The sequence below is a fragment of the Helianthus annuus genome, chromosome 17 (genome assembly GCF_002127325.2).
Source record: "Helianthus annuus cultivar XRQ/B chromosome 17, HanXRQr2.0-SUNRISE, whole genome shotgun sequence".
NCBI lineage: Eukaryota > Viridiplantae > Streptophyta > Magnoliopsida > Asterales > Asteraceae > Helianthus > Helianthus annuus.
This window is the reverse complement of record NC_035449.2, coordinates 68,896,111-68,912,076: the sequence shown is the minus strand read 5'-3', so window position 1 is coordinate 68,912,076 and position 15,966 is coordinate 68,896,111.

The window sequence follows — 15,966 nt, the reverse complement described above, 5'->3', positions numbered from 1 at the left end:
CAAGAGACCCTGGTCGCACAAGGGTCTCCAGTCGCACAAGGTACCTCGATCGCACAAGCTGTATGTTGTTTAACTGTTTGGGCCGAATGACATGTTGGGCTGGGTATTAATCGGATCGCACAAGGCACACATACACTACTTAATTTGGGCCGAGTATGTAATGGATTGTTTATGTGTTTGGGCCGGGGTATTGGATCGCACAACATGTTGGGCCAATTATTATTGGGCTTCTTGATATTACTTGACTGATTTTGTGTTGCCATGATAAATACGTGTTTGCCATGACTTATACGTGCATTACTTGAAGTCAAAACCTGACTTGTATGGTAACCCTGTTAGGACGTGGTTGACCACTTTAGTTCAAGAACCTTTTATTGTGTATCTGCCGAGCAACCCAAGGTGAGTTCACACTCTTACCAAGGCATGGGATTCCCGGGGTGTTGGGAATGGGATTAAAAGGATAAGGTTGAATAGATTCATACGGATACCATTACTAGACTACCATACCATCGTCCTCGGTTGTGCAGGACACATACGTAAAACCTACGTATACTTATGCTACTCGCTATCCTCGGTTGTGAAGGATACACACGTAAAACCTGCGTGAACGGATACTCACTACTGCCTCGGTTGTGTCAGGCACTTACGTAAAACCTACGTAAACCCCACGCACCCTATCCTCGGTTGTGAAGGATACTTACGTAAATCCTGCGTAAACTTGTACGTATTACTGTTCTCGGATGTGAAGAACACATATGGTTACGCATAGTCTAGTGGATTAATATTTGGGAAGCCCCCACCAAAAGAAACCTATATTGGCCCAGTAGAGCCACTTGATACTCACGAACTTACTGATACGCATTTACTTTCTGTGAACTCGCTCAACTAGTTGTTGACTCTCTGCTGCATGCCTTGCAGGACCTTAGGTACTAACGGAGCTTGCACAAGGAGGAGCAGGTCGTTGTGGGCAGATGGATCGTGATTACGTATTAAATACTTATGACATTTCAAACATTAATACTTATGTTGGGTTTTTCATAAATGCTTCCGCTACACTTAATTATGTTGGTTTGATAAACACCTTTCGTATTGATGGATAATCATTACTATTTATTACATGTTCAATATGATTGGTGGCTTGATCCTAGTCAGTCACGCTCCCAAGCGGTGATACTCCGCAGGTGGATTTTGGGGGTGTGACAGGGGCCTACTACAATAACTAAGATAATCTCTTAAATAAGTGCAAAAGTGCGAAAATAATCAAAGGTTACACTACACGCGAGTCGGATCCAAGTGATTCATCTTGTCTATCTGTTTTTTATTTTATTTTATTTTTCAGCATTTTAGTTAGTTTTATTTTCGTAGTTTAAAAACCTTTTTCTGACTTTTTGATTTGATTAGACGTTGAGGATAAACCGGTACTAAAAGCTCTTGTGTCCTTGGACGACCTCGGTATCTTACCAACACTATACCACGTCCACGATGGGTGCACTTACCGATATGTGTGTTTAGTGTTAGTAAATATCGTGTTTTATAAATTTAAAACTTTGCTAAAAAGTGTAAAAAGGGCTTAAAATATACATCTAAAATATATTACACCTAACGCACATCAAGTTTTTGGCGCTGTTGCCGGGGACACAAGGATTTTAAGAAAGCTTAAAATCGACGGCCTAATCAGTTTTTCAAAACTTTTTCAAAACGTGCGCACATTTTTCTGCATTTTAGTTGAGTTTGCATTTACAGTAGCCTGAACACAGGGCCGTGTTCACTGAACACGGGGCCGTGTTGCATATTTTTAGTTAAACACCCAGATACAGAGTCTGAACACGGGGTCGTGCTCAATGGACATGCCCCCGTGCTCAACGAGACCAGTAACTTTTATTAAAACGCCCAGATACAGACCCTGAACACGGGGCCGTGCTCACTGAACACGGGGCCGTGTCCAGCCTCTATTTCCGTCTTTATTTTTGTTTTCTGGTCCCGAGACTCAGTTGTGGTCTGTTGAGTGATCCCTATGGATCAATACTCAGGAGGCTACAACTACACCTATGAGGAGGATGATTACATGAGAGATTATTGCACTAATTGTGGTAACCCGCACTCGGTACAATATTGTAACTTATTTCAACTATCCACTTCATACAACTATTATGAGGAGCCCAGGTACGAGCCATCAACTTCATACACATCCTATGAAGACCAAAGGTATGAACCACCACCTTCATATACTTATTATGAGGAACCATGGCGTGAACAACCCACCTCATATGAGTACTATGAAGAACAAAATTTCGACCCTTATCCATCATATACTTACAATGAAGGACAATGGTGTGAACCATCTACTTCATATGGGTACTATGAGGAGCCAAGGATCGAACAACCGGATTCAAGCTTTGAGGATCCCAATCCTTTTTCTATCACCGAAGTGGCCGATAGGATAATAGAAAAACTTAAAACTATCGAAAGATACATAAAAGAATCTCGCGCAAGGGAAGAAGAGTCCCACGTAAGAGAAGAATTAAATAAAGAAACGATAGTTGAAAAGTTAAAAATGGAAGAACAAACAAGTGAAAAACCAACACATGAGTTAAACAACGAAAGAGGTGAGGCCGATAACGTTAAAATTAAAGAAGAGTCTATTTTTGAAGAAATTAATCTCTTGTAAAACCATTCTTTAGTATCGACTCATGCTAAGTTTTTAAAAGAGCTAAACACTAACGCAAAAATTAAGGAAATGATAAGTGTTAAGCTAACTAATGATCAAACTTCGCTAATAAAAGAAGACCCTTTTGAAATTTACATTACACCGGTTCCATGTTTTTTTTTCAAAATTCATTTATTAGCAATATCACCATTGATAAGGATCTTTGTGTTAACATAATGCCTAATTACATTTTCGAAAAATTGAGTATTAGTAATTTTGCTCCACTTCAAATACCCATTTTTCTATCCAATCGGAGAATAATAAAATCAATCGGTGTAGTTGAGGATGTCTTGGTTCAAACAAATCAAATGGTAATCCCAACCGACTTTGTCATCCTCGATGACGCTCCTCTAGTGTTGGGAAGACCATTTGTAAAAACTCACGAAGCTTTGAAAAATCGGAAGTTTAATAATCTACCTCTTCAATTAGGGGCATTCAAAAGAAGCATAGATCTTGAGCGTTCAATGAAATATCCTTTTGACAAGAATGACCCCTTAATTGAAGATGAAGATGAGCCACCCGATATAAGTGAAAAGATTGACCACTTTGTTGAAGAAGAGGTCGTCATAGAACAAACCTTTAAAGTTCTTGATCAAAATGAGCCCCAAAATAAGGAGTCTCCTAAAGACTCCCCCTTGAGCTCAAAGAACTTCCAAAAGGTTTGGAATATGCTTTTCTAGACAAAGATGGTAATTCACCTGTAATTATTTCATCTAAATTAAGTAGTGTAGAAAAAGAAAAATTAATTAAACTTTTGAAAAAACATAAAAATGCGATCGTTTGGAAGCTTGTAGATATAAAAGGAATAAGCCCTTCCATGTGCACGCACAAAATTCTAATGAACGATGACTACAAATCAGTAATACAACCACAACGAAGAGTAAATCCAAATGTCCAAGAAGTGGTTAAAAATGAGGTCATCAAATTACTTGACGCCGAACTTATTTATCCTATCTCCGATAGTCCATGGGTGAGTCCCGTCCAAGTAGTCCCAAAGAAAGGAGGTATGACGGTAATAACTAATGAAAAAAATGAATTAATACCAACAAGAACCGTCACAGGATGGAGAGTATGCATAGACTATAGACGATTAAATGAAACAACAAGGAAGGACCACTTTCCTTTGCCCTTCATTGATCAAATGTTAGAACGACTATCCGGTCATAAATTTTACTGTTTCTTGGACGATTTTCAGGTTACTTTCAAATTCCAATAGCACCTGAAGATCAAGAAAAGACAACTTTCACATACCCCTACGGAACTTTTGCTTATCGACGCATGCCATTCGGTCTATGTAATGCCCCCGCAACATTCCAACGTTGCATGGTGGCCATCTTCCATGACATGATAGAAAAGACAATGGAAGTCTTCATGGACGACTTTTCTATCTTCGGAGATTCATACGACCAATGCCTCGATAACCTCGAACGAATGCTATCCTGATGTGAGGAAACTAACCTCGCCCTTAACTGGGAAAATGCCATTTCATGGTAACAGAGGGAATAGTACTCGGTCACAAGATCTCGAGCGAAGGAATGGAAGTTGATCGAGCAAAAATAGACACAATTTCTCGACTACCTCCACCCTCCTCCGTTAGAGCAATCAGAAGTTTCTTACGGCATACCGGATTTTATAGACGGTTTATCAAAGACTTTTCTAAAATTTCAAGACCTCTAACGAAATTACTTGAAAAAGATGCGCCTTTCATCTTTCAAAAGGATTACAATCAAGCATTTCTAACCCTTAAGGAAATGCTAGTCAATGCACCTATCATGATAGCGCCTGATTGGAAATCACCTTTCGAAATCATGTGTGATGCAAGTGACTTTGCCGTTGGAGCAGTCTTGGGACAAAGAAAAGAAAAACATTTCCACCCAATTTATTATGCTAGTAAAACACTTAACGATGCACAAGAGAATTACACAACCACTGAAAAAGAATTACTAGTTGTGGTATTTGCTTTTGATAAATTTCGTTCTTACCTTGTTCTTTCTAAAACTGTAGTCTATACAGATCATGCAGCCATCCGATACCTCTTCAAGAAACAAGACGCAAAGCCCCGTTTGATCAGGTGGATTCTACTCCTCTAAGAATTTGATATTGAAATCAAAGACAAAAGAGGAGCAGAAAACACAGCAGCAGATCATCTTTCGCGCTTAGAAGACCCAGCTTTGGAGGCAACCAGGGACGAGCAAATCAACGAAAAATTTCCAACAGAGTCCCTGGAAATGGCGGAATATAGACAAGAACCATGGTATGCCGACTACGCTAACTATTTAGCTAGCGGTATAGTCACAAAGGGATGGCCACATCACCAAAGAAAGAAATTCTTTGCTGATGTAAAGAATTACTTTTGGGAAGATCCTTATCTTTTCAAAATGTGTGACGACCAACTCATCCGAAGATGCGTACATGGCAACGAAGCACGAAGGATTCTCCGCCATTGTCATGAAGGTCCATATGGAGGACATCATGGTGCCGCCAGTACCGCATGGAAGGTATTTGATTCAGGATTTTATTGGCCTACCATTTATAAAGATGCGCAAAATCTTGTCAAGACATGTGATGCTTGCCAAAGATCAGGTAACATTTCTTCCAAAAATGAAATGCCACAAAAAGGCATTCTCGTTTGTGAAATTTTTGATGTGTGGGGACTCGATTTCATGGGACCTTTCCCACCGTCGAAAGGAAACAAATATATACTTGTGGCAGTCGATTACTTGTCTAAATGGGCCGAGGCTGAGGCACTTCCAACAAATGATGGAAGAGTCGTGGTAAGATTTCTGAAAAAAATATTCTCTCGTTTTGGAACACCTAAAGCATTAATAAGTGATAGAGGTACCCATTTTTGTAATCATCAACTCGAAAAAATCCTAACAAGATATGGGGTCTATCATCGGGTCTCAACAACATATCACCCTCAAACAAACGGACAAGCCGAAGTGACTAATAGAGGTTTAAAACGAATACTTGAAAAAACCGTAGGTTTAAATAAAAAGGAATGGGCCGATAAATTAGATGATGCTTTATGGGCTTTTCGAACTGCTTATAAAACCACTATAGGTGCAACCCCATATAAGCTCGTCTATGGAAAAAGTTGTCATTTTCCAGTAGAAATAGCTCACAAGGCCTACTGGGCAATAAAAAATGTAAACTTGGATTTAGAAATTGCAGGTAAAAATTGATTTTGTCAAATAAATGAATTAGACGAATTAAGGAATTATGCATACTCTAACTCAGAAATTTATAAGGAAAGAATGAAAATTTTACACGACAAACACATTAAACCTAATGAATTTCGAGTAGGAGATCAAGTTCTATTGTTTAATTCACGACTTCGATTATTTCCGGGTAAACTAAAATCTAGGTGGTCAGGACCTTTTTCCATCACCCATATTTTTCCTCACGGTGCAGTAGAAATTAAATCTCGGAATGGAATTCCATTCAAAGTCAATGGCCAACGGCTGAAACTCTATCGAGGATCCATTGAGGATGAGGAGGAAGAGATCTCGCTTCAAACGGTCGACGAGTAAATGCATCAACATCATACCTGGTACGTTACGAACAAGCAGGTAAACATCAAAATCGGTAAGTCTTCTAACCAAATTTTTGGGAAAGCAGGGCACTCACACGAGCACTAATTAAAAAAAAATTCAAAAAACTTTGCTCGGCACGGGGCCGTGTCCGCGCAACTGTCGGGATAAAACCCCTTTTTCATATCAGTTACATCATTCCACACGCCCCGTTTCCCCGAAAAACGCTCTGGTCCAGGCGATTTTCCGCAGATTTTCGACGTCTCCTCTCATTCTAACAACATCAAGGTATGATTCTACCATCATTAGTAGTTAGATTGTTTACTTGCATGTAGTTAAAACATTAAAAATTTGGGGAAAAATCTAGGGTTCTTGAAGTTCATCTGGATCAAACCTCAAATTTTTGCATAAATCTGTTAGCATTAGTTTAGATTAGTGTATTGGGAAGTAAATCCACTTGTATTGTTGATAGATTTGCCCGATTTCTCATAAAAACCACTAACCCTTGTTTTTGAACCGAAAAAGATAAAATTGAAAGGGTAAACGGTTTGTTTTGGGAAAAACGGCACTTGCGGTTTCATTTTCGGGGGAAACCGTACCTACTTGGCCAAAAATTTTTGGATTTTCAGACCGGGTCGAAAAATGGAATTTTTGAGTAACAGACGCCTGGACACGGGGTCGTGCCCGCTGAACACGGGGCCGTGTCCAGCTCACTGTTTATAGTTTTTCCGAAAATCTCACTGTTTCGTGCTAACTTTTGGTGTATTCTTTCAGATGTTGAAGAAGTTCACAAGATTCAACGCAAATGAGCTCGATGCTAGGGCCAGATATGACACACTTCAAACAAGACCCGAAGAATACCCAAGGCAAACATGCACGGACCTCTTAGCCATGGTAAACCAACTTGACCGGTTCAACAACCTCGTTACCGGCCCACTAAGGGTTGCCCTAACCACTCGACTTCGATCGAAACACGAGTGCACTATGGAGTTCTACAGCACCTTCACTTTCAATTCAAGGTGCGACCCTTTCGACAATAATGGGGTTGCATTTCGGTGTGGTGGAACTAGGTACTCAATCTCTATGGCGCAATTCGGGGCAATATTGGGGCTATATACGGAAGAGGATTCGGGAAGTGAAGAAAACACCGGGGGAATGCGAGAGTTGGATGAGAACGAACGCCAAGCCGCATGGGCTCAGATTGGTGATGGGTTCTACAACCCGAGCAGCACTAAGAGCACTAAGCTATGGGATCCGCTTTATCGCTACATTCATAGGCTCCTTGCTTACTCTCTTAGTCAGAGACATGACAGCAGCGGCGTTGTTGGGTTGAGAGATTTGGTAGTCCTCCACTGCATTCACACCCGAAGACCCCTCGATGTTCCATTCCTCCTACTCCGGAACATGCATCTGAACCGGCTTGCTCATGCACCAACTCTTATTTTCTTCGGGGGATGGGTGTACCGCCTCTTCAAGCACTTCGCGAACATCCCTAGGTTTTTTGAGAGGAGCCCATGGTCAGGACGGGTCGATGTACACATTGTCGCTCCATGAACCTAATCTATGAGGCGGAAGACGGATCGGTAAGCTTTCAGAGGATGCAAGGCCATGCATGGAACCCGCAAGAGGCGCTAGTCCTTCACGCTCCACCTCCCCAATACAACCCCACGGTGAGCCGGGCCCGTCCTCCTCACAAGGAGGAGGTTTTCCTAACTTTCAGAGTTTACATGATCTTTTGCAGGAAAACCTTATGTGCACCAGGAACACCTACAACCTCGCCAACAACCATACCACTGGGTGGGAGCTATTGAAAGAAACATCTCCGACATCCAAGATGACATCGGAAGCATCCGGGAGTATATGGCAGGGCATGGGGGAGGAGGTGATAAGAGTGATGAAGACATGGACTAGGCAGGTGGAGCAGGAGTAGGAGCGGATGGTTGGTGATCCTACAAGTTAAATTCCCTTTCTATCAAACAATTTCTGGCCTGCGTGCCGAAGTGTTGAACAATTTACTTTTCCTAACTTATTTTTATTTTCAGCTTTTGTTTTTATCTTTAACTTGATGGTTTGGATGCTAAACTTGGTAATTTAGGACGTTTGGTATTGTTTGGTGTGGTATTTATTGATAAAACAGGTACATACGAGGCTTAGAAGTGCTAAACATTAGTATTACTAAAGCCGGGCCAGGAAAACCGGAGAAAGAAACATGTTTTTCAACCTTGCAGACTGTCCACACGGGGTCGTGTCCGGCCGACACGCCCCCGTGCCCACCTCCCAGACCTGCTGTTTGTTTAAATTCTGCAGATTTTTGCCAGACACGGGGTCGTGTCCATCCAACATGGGGCCGTGTCCAGGATGCCAGTATCATAAAATTTTGCTTTTAACACCATTTTACACATTCAATCAACCTAAAAACTTATTTTTGGGACACATTGAGGACAATGTGTAATTTAAGTGGGGGGGGGGATGCTAAAACCTTGAATCTTGCAAGTCCTAATAACAAGCCTTACACAAAACTCTATTGGAACCGCTAATCACCCCAAATTTTTTCAAAAAATTTTTCATTTTTTTTACTTGTCTAAGTTTAAGTTGGGAATTCAAGTTCTAACAAGGTTATATTTTTACAAGTTTACAACCGATAGCGTCATGATAAAAAGAACCAACGTAAGAAAATTACGAAATGGCATGACAAACTTAATTAAAATTTGATTATATATACTTGATCACATAAAAACCCTTTCCCACAAAAGTGAGTTTTGAGCCTTTATCGAGCATACAAAAATACATACCTTTACACTAAATGCTCATTTTTCGTTCTTGTGTGAATAGCCGCTTGGTTCGTACGACTCTAGAACTTGCCACGACAATACATTCCCGGTCCTTACCAACTTAAACCCGAGTAAGTAAATGATGGAGGCATTGGGACTAACCCTTTTTCTTTCTACACCATTATTTTTCATTTTTTACCACCTACCCAAAATCCCCCTAGTTAACCCCTTTGAGCCTAAACCTTTTCATTTCTTAACCCAAAACAATCACCCTTTTTACCCACCTAAACCTTTTTATTTTTACCCCTATCTTTTAGTAACAACGTTCGGTTTTCTAATGACTTGCCCTAAAAAAATAATATATATATATATATATATATATATATATATATATATATTTTGATGAAACCAAATAAACAAACAAGTTTATCAAAAATAACTTTGTTTGAAACAAATGGTTCATCAAAATAAATAAAAATGTGAAAAAGTAAAAAGTCTTTCAAAAACCGACGTTTGTTACGTTTTTCGCCCTTTTACTAACCACTAACCCAACCACCCACCTTTAGCCTAACCCTTCACCCAAAAGTCCTCTTGATATTTACAAAGGTATATAGTTAAAAAGGAGGAGGATTGATTGCTTGGCAAACTTATGGTAGGAGTAAGTTTCATGCCGCTCTCGAGTGATTGACTAAAAATACACCTTCGGCCGGGTGTTGAGTGATTCCCCGTGAGGTATGTGAACTTGTATATAAATGGAATTTTAAAAAGGTATGTTATGCCCTAATAAGTAATTTATCTTATGAAACGTTTTTAATAAATCATGACGAATAAGATTGTAAATAAATAAAAAGAAAACCTAAATAAAGAATCTTGGAAATCCCGACACTATATGACAAGTCCAAAAAAAAACTTTCTCTTCTACCCATTCCATTTGAGAGTGAAAAAGCCACATTATAAATAGTTTTGCTTGAGGACAAGCAAAGATTCAAGTGTGGGGGTATTTGATGTGCACAAAATGAGCTCAAATTAACAAAAGAAGCAAAAAGACAGCTAAATGTAACATAAATACAAGAAAAGGAACAAAAGTGGCATGCCCGACCTTCCGACAGCATCTTCCCAAGCAAAACAAAGAAGACAGAAGACTGAACACGCCCCGTGCTCAGCGAGCACAGGGCCGCGCCCAAAGGTCAGCAGAAAAGACAAACTCATAGAAGCTTCTGTTGCCCACCACGGGGCCGTGCCCAGCGGACACGGGGGCGTAGTCAGCTTCCTGCAGACAACTCAATCGCGTGACGAACGGTAGTAGGATTAACACCGGTCACAATATCCTGTATGGAATCGGGTAAACCATCGATATACCTCTCGATTGCTTTCTCCAGTGGGGTAACCATAGTGGGACACAACAAACTAAGCTCCGCAAATCGATCCGTATAGGCACGGTGTTCTCCCCCGTCTTGTTTCAAATCATCGAATTCTCATTCCAAAGCTCGAATCTCGTGACAGGGACATAACTCTCTCATCATGAGAGCTCAGAGCTCTTCCCAAGTTTGTGCTAATGCCACTTCGGCACCCCTATCACGCATCACTCCGTTCCACCATGTAAGAGCTCGCTTCTCAAACACGCTTGAAGCAAACTCAACCTTACGCGCATTCGGACACTGCACATGTCTGAATGTGCTCTCGATACTTTCGAACCATTGCAGGAGCGCAGTTGCTCCTTGTGACCCAGAAAAATTAAGCGGCTTCGCAGAATTGAAATTCTTGAACTTACACTGAGCATTATTGTTGTTATTATTGTTGTTGTATAACTCATGGATTTGGGTCACTACGCCTGGAAGTACAGCAACCATTTGCTGAGAGACAAGGGCTGCGACTTCTTCAGTGGTAAAAGTTTGAGCATCGCGTCGAGGAGGCATTGTCTAAAAAGAAAACATGAGAAACGAGTGAGGTCGGCAATTGGAAAAACAAAAGAGGCATTGAAAACATCGACAAAACACAAGGAAGGCGATCATTCGTTCGTTACCTCGAACAAACAAACGACACGCGGTGACAAATCAAAGTAAATGGGTCAATAGAATGTATCGCGAAGACATGCTCGCCTATAAGTGAACACTCACCCCAAGAGTTCCCAGGTAAGAGTGACTGGTCTGATACTGCGGATTTGTACGAACACTCTAGCCTTCGACTGAAAACTCAGGGTACAGGCATTCACTCTTCCAGTTTGCACGTGTTCACATTATTTAAACCCAAACTTTGACGAGATTTTTGTAGGATCGTTGTTAGACCCGAATGAGTCGATCAGAAGAGTCTTTTATCCGAATCAAAGGCGGAATCAATGACACGGACGCTCAAACTAATTATAATGCCTCTTGTATTGATTTAACACTGATTACAACCTGAGAACAATTTGGCAGCACTTCGTTACACGATCCTGATTCCGTGCCAAATGAAACAAACAATGCACTATTTATACTTGTGCTGATTTCGCTCCAAATGAACCATTGTCATTTCGGGCGAAATCAGAAGTTTCTGATTTCGCTCCAAATGACCTTGGTCCATTACGAGCGAAATCACACTCTTAACACTAACGTCTGTTTCTCGATCCTCGTGCACTGTATATCCTATCCTATTACATGATACAAGACGAAGTCAATAGACGTAATGCACTAACAATTTTGAAAACTTAGAGGGTTCAAAACCTTATAACAGAAGGTTCAAAACCTAGTAATCAATCATCCAAGGATAGATGATTAATTTTCGAAGCGGATTTGTTATTGTGTTCTTGTTGTGGTTATCACCTAAGGATAGGTGACAGTATTGTTTTAAAATCTAAACACAAGTAAACCTGCGTTGGGGTCCTAGAAGTTATAGTCTAGGTCAAAGCATTACTAATAACCTAATTTCCTATAACCATTGGCTCTGATACCAACTCTTCTGTCACACCCCGACCACGTTAAAACAACAAACCGTGGCGGGAACGTCGGGGAGTGTTGTAACAGAATTATTGTTCCACAACCATGGTAACCAAATGTTTCATTTTGTTGAATTATTATGTAATGTACATTGTCTTTAAACCAAAACAAACATGCTACACATTGTTTATAACTGTTTTTAAGTCACTAAGGCCTCGTCCAGGTCCTATGTGACACAAGCTGGCAAGCAACATCAAGCAATACCACCTGAAACATATGTAAAAATAAAGTCAGCAAAGAAATGTTGGCGAGTACATAGGTTTTATGGGAGTATCGGATTCATGGCCCGTTTATATGTTGCAATACCTTGTTAGACTACAAGAGTACTAACCTCGTTTTGAAAAGTTTATTGCAACATAATTTAACCAACTCAAATCAAGATGGCTATAGTATAAAAATCTCATAGCCATGATTCTTAACCCAAAAACATTTGTTTTAGTAAAATAACTCGTAAACATCTCGTACAAACTTGTTAATAAAACTTGTATGGTTTATATCGTTTCGAAAACCTCGTTGTGTGACATCGTTTCAAAATCGTTTCCCCAGTGAACTAAATAATGACACGCAATGTAATATGATAGAAGCACTTATATATAAGATGTACCAGCGGAGTATCTACCATGATTCTATCACACTACACCCGTCCCATTATCTAATCACTACCCAAAACCAAATCGTTTATCCAAATCGTTTATCTCGTTTAAGTCGTCTCAAATCGTTTAACTCGTCCCAAAATCGCATTCATTTTAATAGTGAAACTACTTTTGGTCGTCTCGCTAACAACATTCAAACCTTCGTGACTCGACTACCTCACTTCTCGTGAAAAACAAACCACCAAAGGGTAAGTTAACAATCACAGATTCGGTCGTTACCTACATAACCCCCACACATAACCATGGGTGTAGTCTGATAACGGGATTTGTCAGATCCTATGGTACTATAACCTAATACTGGTCGGCTTGATCAATGCTAATGAATGTCATTTGTTATGTAACTACAACCAACAAGTTTCGTTCACTTTATTGAAATCATTATTAGTTTAGTATAAACCATCTTAATCGTTTTTGAAATCATCGTTTAAACCTTGAAATTGTTTTGTACATATGAATCACCCCAAAACAATTGAAAATAGTAAAATAGGGGAACTATGTACTCACATTGAATGGAAGGTATCCTTGATCTAAAGAACTTAGCGAAGCTCAGGCAAACCAAGGAAATTCAAGTAGTACCTAGTAATCGGATCACTAGTCAAACAATAGACGCCTAAATCGGAAGATCGGATAGAATGAGGTCTTGTAAACCAAATGAGTGTTGGAACTCATGTGATATGGTTTAACAAAGCCTACATCCTAAATTGAAACCTAACCTAAGTGCTTTCGACCCGTTACGACCCGTTTAGGTAGCTTACGCTACTTTAACGCGTCGCTCGCGAAAAACGCGTTCGAGACGTCTAACTAGTCCTATGTATTATATGCCCTAACATGTTTATTTATGTTGCATAATCAGTTTAGGTGACAAAAGTTAGGTTACATATGCTTAAAGTCCAATTATGCATGAAAAGGGCATTTTGGTAATTTACCTAAGGCATATATACTACCTATCATACAACTACTTAAACTTGGTGACCATAAGGTATAACCTCAGAAGGTTATTCCCTATGCAACTATGGTCACTAAACATGCTTGATTGGATCCTAAAGATCGACCAAACAGGTTGAGTTCGAAAGTCTAAGCGGTGGTTTAGACCGCTTGACTTACGACTCTAAACAAGCACTAAACTAAAAGTGACGAGCTAAGCATGTTAAAACACGCTTAACTAAGTTAGAAAACAGGTTTTGATATCAAAACAAAGTGTTTTGATACCTAGAGTAGGTTGGTTATAAAATACGCTTAAATGCGCATTTTGACCGAAACTACGACTCGTCACTACGCCTAGTCAACGTGGTAATCAGTAGGTATAGTCACTAAGGATTATAACCATCGTGATTACGCTCACGTTGCGAAGTTCAAACGAATTTCTCGTTGACCAACTCGTGGTCAAAGCCGAAAGTCAAACATTGTTTGACTTTCAAGCTAGGAAAGCAATAAAAGAATGAAAGAGGACTTACAAAGGGTCCAAATAGATTTGGTTCCAAGTATTCTTAGGTAGGTAGTGAATAATCACAACCACTTAGAGAAATCTTAGACCAAATGTGAGGAAAATGAATGAGCGACATGGCCTTATATAGTTTTTCGCAAACCGTTAGGATCATTTCTTGGCAAGGAGGGAATGATCTAGGCCACACAAGTGTTAAATACTGATTGGGGGACTTGTTCTCCACACAAACCAGCCCATAGCATTGAAAACCATTGATCAAAACCATCAAAATCGAGCTAAATGACCAGATTCAATGTTTCTATGCTGTAACACTGACACGGGTCGCGTAAAGGTAAGGCCTGGCTTACGCGGGTCGTCTGGCTATCTTTGGCAGATTGACAATTTTAGTCCCTAAACTTGAAGAACTTGCATTTTGGCTCATTTTTGACATGTTTAATCCCCGTTAACCTCATTTCAAGGCTCTAAAATGAAGTTAAAGTATTGGGAACTCAAAAAATGCTCAAAAACATCTCGGATGTCGGTTCGTTTGGTCGTACGATCGTGTTGTTCGGTTAATTACGACGTAAGTCGTAACGAACGCAAAATCGATCCAAATTAAGCGACGAATGGAATTTTATCATGCCAATCACTAAAATAAGATGTTTTAATGATTACATAAATTTTTGGGTGTTCGGATATATTCAGAATGTAAGATATGCGCGAAAATGCAAACTTATGCACTTTTTGACGCTTTTAGTCCCTGAATGACCAATAAGTTTATTTTTGCGCACCAAACACCTCAAAGCCTATTTCTAAGCTATGTAAAGGATATTTAGGGCATATTTAACTTATGATCAAGTTCCGGAATGTTCGTTACTATACAAATCAGTATAGTTTCGCAGTTTGACACAAATAGTCCCTGCGATCGAACAAACTTGATTTCAACACACCAAACCATCCAAAACTTATTTCTAAGTTATGTGAAGGTTATTTAAGGTATGTTAAGCCTATTTCACTATCCCGGAGTGTTTGTCGCGTTAAACTGACTGCGTTTACGCACCAGTTTGCGTATAACTTTTCAGAAAGCGATTTAAAGCTTGAAATCAGATCGAATCAAATTGTAAAATCACCAAACACAAATACACACATAATAACACCAAAACACATTGTTTTATTAATAATTAACATTGTTTTACATTGTTAATCGATTAAAGAGCACAGTTGTCACAATATGCATCTAGACAACTTAAGAATCATGAAGAGAATTACTCAACCCATGATCAAGAGTTAGGAGCTATAATTTTTGCTCTTAAAATTTGGAGACATTATCTTTATGGTAGTAAGTTTACCATATTCACTGATCATAAGAGTTTAAGGTATGTTTTTGAGCAGAAGGAATTGAACATGCGACAAAGACGCTGGATGAAAATGCTTAGTGATTATGATTGTGATATCCAGTATCATGAAGGAAAAGCGAATGTAGTGGCAGATGCTTTAAGTCGAAAGTATCATGAAAAGCCAAAAAGGGTACGTTCTCTTAAATTAAATCTACAAGTAGATTTAAATAATCAAATCAGAAAAACACAAGAATCAGTAATCAAGGATGATACTGAAAAACTAAAAGGTATGATTAAGGAATTAGAACAAGAAACAGATGGAATTTGGAGATTCCATAAAAAGAAATGTGGATACCTAAATTAGGAAACCTACGTCATCGTATATTAGAAGAAGCCCATAAGTCTAAATACACGATGCATCCCGGAAATGATAAAATGTACCAGGATTTAAGGAAAAATTTCTGGTGGATAGGAATGAAAAAGGACATAGCAACCTATGTTTCTAAATGTTTAACATGTTCACAAGTTAAAGCTGAACACCAGAAACCCTCAGGTTTGTTACAACAGCTA